This window comes from Bos taurus, chromosome 8 (genome assembly GCF_002263795.3).
Source record: "Bos taurus isolate L1 Dominette 01449 registration number 42190680 breed Hereford chromosome 8, ARS-UCD2.0, whole genome shotgun sequence".
Classification (NCBI taxonomy): domain Eukaryota; kingdom Metazoa; phylum Chordata; class Mammalia; order Artiodactyla; family Bovidae; genus Bos; species Bos taurus.
Window position 1 is genome coordinate 70730869 of NC_037335.1, and position 6000 is coordinate 70736868.

The following is a 6000-nucleotide window of genomic DNA, read 5'->3' on the forward strand; positions in this document are numbered from 1 at the left end:
AGCATTTCTTTTAGAACAGATTCTCTGGCAATGAATTCCTACTTTTTCTTAATCTGAAAATGTCTGCTTTGCCTTGTGGAGTATAGTTAGTGGTTTTAAAGTATGGGTTGACGTCTCTTTCAGCATGTTACAGGTGGCTGTTCCGTTGTCTCCTAGCCTCTATGGATCTTGATGAGAAATCTTCAGTCCTTTGACTGATGTCTCATACATGTAATGTGTCATTTTTGTCTGACTGTGTTCAAGATTATTTTCTTCCTATATGTTTTCCATCAATTTAGTTATGATGTTTTGGTTTTTACTGAGTTTGTCTTGCTTGGGATTCACTGATATTCCTGACTGTGTAAATCTCTATCTTTCACAAAATTTGGAAAGTTTTTACTCTTATTTCATCAAATATCATTTCTGTACCAATAGCTCTCTTCTCATTTTGGGACTTAAAGACATCAGGGTTAAACGTCCAACATCGTATCACAAGTCCCTAAAGCTCAGTTTATTGTTTGTTTTAAAACTTGTTTTTCCTCTCTTCTTCAGATTGGAAAAGCCACTATTGATCTACCCTCACATTCACTTTTTCTCTTTTCATCTTCATTCTACTACTGAACTCAGGCAGTGAATTCTTAATTTCGGATATAGTTTTTAGTTCTACATGTTCAACCTTTGCTTTTTAAGTTTTCTCTTCTTTGATGAGAATGTCTATCTTTATATTGTCAAAAGTATATACCTATATCTCATGGTGTATGTTTATAATACTGCTTTAAAGTCTTGTCTGATCATTCCAACATCTAGGTGTTGACAGGGTTGGCATCTGATAATTGTGTCTTGAGAAGTGGCCACCTTTTCCTAGTTGTTGGCATGTGGGTAATTTTAGATTGTATCCTGAACACATTGAATAGTATGTAGTGAAAATCCAGGTCCTATGAAAATCCTCTGGAGAATGTTTATTCTTTTTATTCTTTTGTTTTTTACAGATTTTTTTGATGTGGACCATTTTTAAAGTCTTTACTGAATTTGTTATAATATTGCTTCTGTTCTTAAGTTCTGGTTTTTGGCCCCAAGGCATGTGGGATTTTAGCTCCCCAACCAGGAATCGAACCCACACCCTCTGCATTAGAAGGCAAAGTCTTAAACACAGGATCTCCAGGGAAGTCCCAATATTCTTTTTAAACATTATTTGTTTATTTCGAATGCACTGGGTCTTTGTGGCTCGGCGTGGGCTTTCTCTAGTTGCAGTGCATAAGCTTCTCACTGTGGTGGCTTCTCTTGCTGCAGAGCACAGGCTGTAAGGTACATAGGTTTCAGTGGTTGCAGCACAGGAGCTTAGTAGTTGTGGTGCCTGGGCTTAGCTTTTCCTTGGCATGTAGAATCTTCCCCAACCAGGGATCGAACCCATTACCCCTGCATTGGCAGGTGAATTCTTAACCATTGGACCATTGGGAAAGTGCCCAATATTCTTTCTAAAGGAGACAAAACTATCACTATTAAAAAACATCATGTAAACATAATGGTTTAGCTATTAATCCAAGAAAAGCAGCTAACAAGCCAACAGAATAAAGAATGAATGAAGTAAAATATGACGTTGTTCCCAAAGCACTGAAACTTAAAAGCCAGATCAATGTAACAGTATAGAGAGCCCACAAATAAACCCAGCATGAAAAAAGTTTCATATATAATAAAGGAAAAAATCACATACCAGGAGATACAGGAAGAATCGCAAGGCTACTTGGAAATTTTCATTTAAAAAGGAAAAAATTAAATTATATCCCTACCTCACACTGTGCATGGTATACCAAAAATATTCAAATGATTAAATAATTCAGTGTAAAAGATGAAAGCAAAAAATAACCTTTAAAATCAAGGATTATTTTCTGCAAAAATTGAAAATATAAAGCAAAAGATGAAGAGTTGACTACATGAAAAATTTTAATATATGTATTAAAAACATACAAGATTGTTAGGGGTAAATGGGAACTCTGTGTTACCTTTGCAACTTTTATGTAAACCTAAAACAATTCCAAAATAAGTCACAAAAAAAGTCACACACATACACACACTCAGACACACAGTATCTATCATAATTATGAATCTATATATCCTTTTCCACTTTGGGGAATTTATTTTCCAAATATACTTTCACGTGTACAATGTGACCATTGTCACAAACCCCTGGTTCAGTTCTTGTCATGTTATTTGCAATAGCAAAATATTGTATACAATCTACGTAGCAATTACTAGGAACGGGATTTCCCTGGTGTCTTGTGGTTAATACTCTGAGCTCCAATGCAACAGGCTTGGATTTGATCCCTGGCTGGGGAGCTATGATCCTACATGCCATGTATCACAGTCAAAAAGAAAGGAACTACTTTAAAAAAGATGCAATGAAATGCCACCCATCTATTTACATAATAAGAAAGCTTCTGATACGGAAGAGTGTCAAAGAAAACAATTTTTTAAGTTAAAAAACACACAGAAATAAAAAAATAAATGAAGAAAAACCCCCAAGAAGGCAAAGTTTTATGTTAGTTGAGGTGTGAAAGACGAGGTGAGAAAACCTATTGATATTGCTTATCTGTTCAAAGAGAAACTCTAGAAGGAGAACCTGCCATTAGAGCCATGTTCTGTCTGTCTTTAATGCTGGGTGTTGTTTTGGAGTATTTTTCTGGGTAGAGGGTTGCTTCTAGATGCACTGGAGCTTATATTTCAATTTAATTAATTAAAATGGATACTGCATCCACATGGTACAGACATTAAAGACATAACTTTTCAGGGTGAATACTAATAACGTGATGGTACTAGGATATTGACAGCAACTGGACGATGAAGGACAGGAGTGGGAAAGTGAGATTTTATGGAAATAACTGAAGTAAAAAGCAACGGCTCTAACTGCAGATTCTCAAACATTTGGCATGGGCACATATGGAAGAAATGTTATTTTTAAGTCCTGGGACTTTCCCTTAGTCCACAGAATCTCTGATCACATCAATGCCCATTTGCTCCACCTTCCTGAAGGTTCTACTTTCACTTCTGCATCAGGCTAGTTGTTTCAGATGCCATCAGAAGCAGAAACTCCAGAAGTAATGAAATTTTTCTCCAAGGCTTGCTGATGAGTGGTCCCACCATGAGCCAGCCGTCTGCTTCTCCTAAGAAGACACTTAAGACGTGAGCAGTCATCTGGGATTCCCAGCTGTCCAGATATGAATTGTGGTCCTTGTAAACTCAGTATCCATTCACGTACACACACCTGTGCTTCCCAAGAACCATTATCTGGTGTTGAGTGTGTGTGTTGTTGATGTTCAGCCGCTAAGTCATGTCTAACTCTTTGCGACCCCATGGACTTATAGCCCTCCAGGCTCCTCTGTCCATGGAGTTCTCCAGGCAAGACTACTAGAGTAGGTTACCATTTCCTTCTCCAGGGGATCTGCCCAACCCAGGGATCGAACCCATGTCTCCTGCACGGGCAGGTGGATTCTTTACTAATGAGCCACCATGAAGACCTACAACACCTTCTAGGCTGTGTGTGTATGGTAGAATTATCATATTTGCACCAAAGCAGTATTTCTTTGACTGAATCTTCTCAAAACTGGATAATCCAACCCCTCATATTTTCTTGGGTCCTTTGGAGTTTCTGAGTTGCATACGGGCTCAGGAATATTTATCTGGATTTGCCCATCTTGTCTTTGTTTTTATTGTCCCTGAGAATTCTGTCTCCAAGAATTCTGTCTCCAGAGTCCTGTGGTACCACTGGGTCTCTGGATCACAGGGAGCTAGCAGTGGCTTTGGATTCTCGTGACTTTGTTACCCTTCCATTCTGTGCTCCAACAGGTGAAGGCGAAGTGTGGAATCTGCCTTCTGCCTTTACAACCTTTAACTGAGGGCACTGGAAAGCTCTGTGCTCCATGTGAGCAACTGGGACTCTGAGCAACCCCAGGCTTCCAGCATCAACATCTAGAGACTGGTCAAGAGAATAATCCTAATGCATACCTTGCTGTATTTAAAACTGCCCACCCCAGGACTTCCTTGGTAGTCCAGTGGTTAGGAGTTCGCCTTCCAACGCAGGGAATGTGGGTTCGATCCCTGGTAGGGGAACTAAGATCCCACATGTTGCAGGGCAAGTAAGCCCACCCGCCGCAACTACAGAGAAGGTCACGCACTGCAATGAAGAGCCTAATGCCACAACTAAGACCCAACACAATGAATTAATTAATTAAAAAACCACCCATCCCCCATTATTAGCCATTTCTCCCAAACAGTGCTATGATCCTCATTTCAATACACCCAGCCTGATGATTTCTGTTTTTAATCCATCTGCCTGCCAGGTGAGTCAAAGGGAAGCCTTTATTTTGTATTTTTTCATTTTTATTGGAGGCTAGTTGATTTACAATGCTGTATTAGTTGCAGGTGTACAGCAAAATGAATCGATTATACATACATACATATCCACTCTTTTTAGATTCTTTTCCATATAGGCCATTACAGAGTATTGAGTAGAGTTCCCTGTGCTATACAATAGGTCCTTATTAGTTATCCAGAAGTGATAATATATAGTTGTGTGCATATGTCTGTCCCAATCTCCTAGTTTATCCCTCCGCTCCCTTACCCCCTGATAACCATAGGTTTGTTTTCCACATCTGTGACTCCGTTTTGTAGATAAGTTCATTTGTATCAGTTTTTAAGATTCCGCATATAACAAATATTGAATAATATTTGTCTTTCTCTCTGACTGACTTCACAGATGTATGACAATCTCTAGGTCCACCCATGTTGCAAATAGCATTATTTTGTTCTCTTTATGGCTGAGTAATATTCCATTGTATATAGGTACCGCATCTTCTTTATCCATTCCTCTAGAAGCTTGAAAACTCTTGCTCCTGAGGGCTGGGAGCCAGGCTCAGGGGTCATTGAGCTGCTTCCCATGAGTATCTCAACATCACCGGATTTGCAGTGAAAGCCTTCCCTCTGTGTCTCCGTAACACACACACACACACACACACACACGCACACACACACCTGCAGCAGTTGTACACTTACAGAACTTGCAAAAATGCGAATAGCTTCTAATAGTGTTTAGATACATTAATGGGTGCCATCACCATTAATGGGTGCCATCACTAACGCTTGTAATGTTTTTCTTGTTTTTTCCTCCTTATTGCTTATCTCTAGATTCAGGGCTGAACCCAGAAGTGGGGCTGCCCAGAGCAGGCCTGTTAATTGATATCCTGTTACATTATTGTTCTCTAAATGTTGCTTTTAACATTTACATTTATGGACAGGCTGATGGCTGCCTGGGGGAAAACCAGAGAAAAGAAATGCCAGGGGGTGCCCCAGCCTCTTTTAACATCTTTAACAACAGCAATTCTGCTCTCTTCAAAAACCTAAGCTCATCTGGCCCCACCTTCTCAGAAGGAAGTTAAGTGGTTATGTCTTGTTGTTTGGGGGCTTCCCAGGAGGCTCAAGTGGTAAGAACCTGCCTGCCAATGCAAGAAATGTAAGATGCTGGTTCAATCCCTAGGTGGGGAAGATTCCCTGGAGGAGGGCATGGCAACCCACTCCAGTATTTTTGCCTGGAGAATCCCATGGACAGAGGAGCCTGACAGGCTACAGTCCATGGGGCTGCAAAGAGTTGGACATGACTGAAGTGACTTAGCATGCATGCAGACGAAAGTAGCCTCAGATTGACCCTGAGTCTACTCAGTTTTATAGGTGCACCCTTGGGTAAATCTGTGTGCAGGCTGCTCAGCCTCCTCTCTGCAGATGCTCAGCTCTTGAGGAGCAGCTGCAGCCACAGCCCTATGTTCACATTTGAAAAACCTGCCATGTGTTCTCAGGAAATCCACCTGTCAAACATGGGACGGACTTGGAATTAACTAATATTTTCTGCAGTGGAATCTCCTGGTATTATTTGTAATCACTGTAATCATCTTAAAAATGTCTCTACTCTCTGCCTTTTCAAATCATACTAATCCTTTGAGCCACTACTAAAACCCACTTTAAATAAATATATTG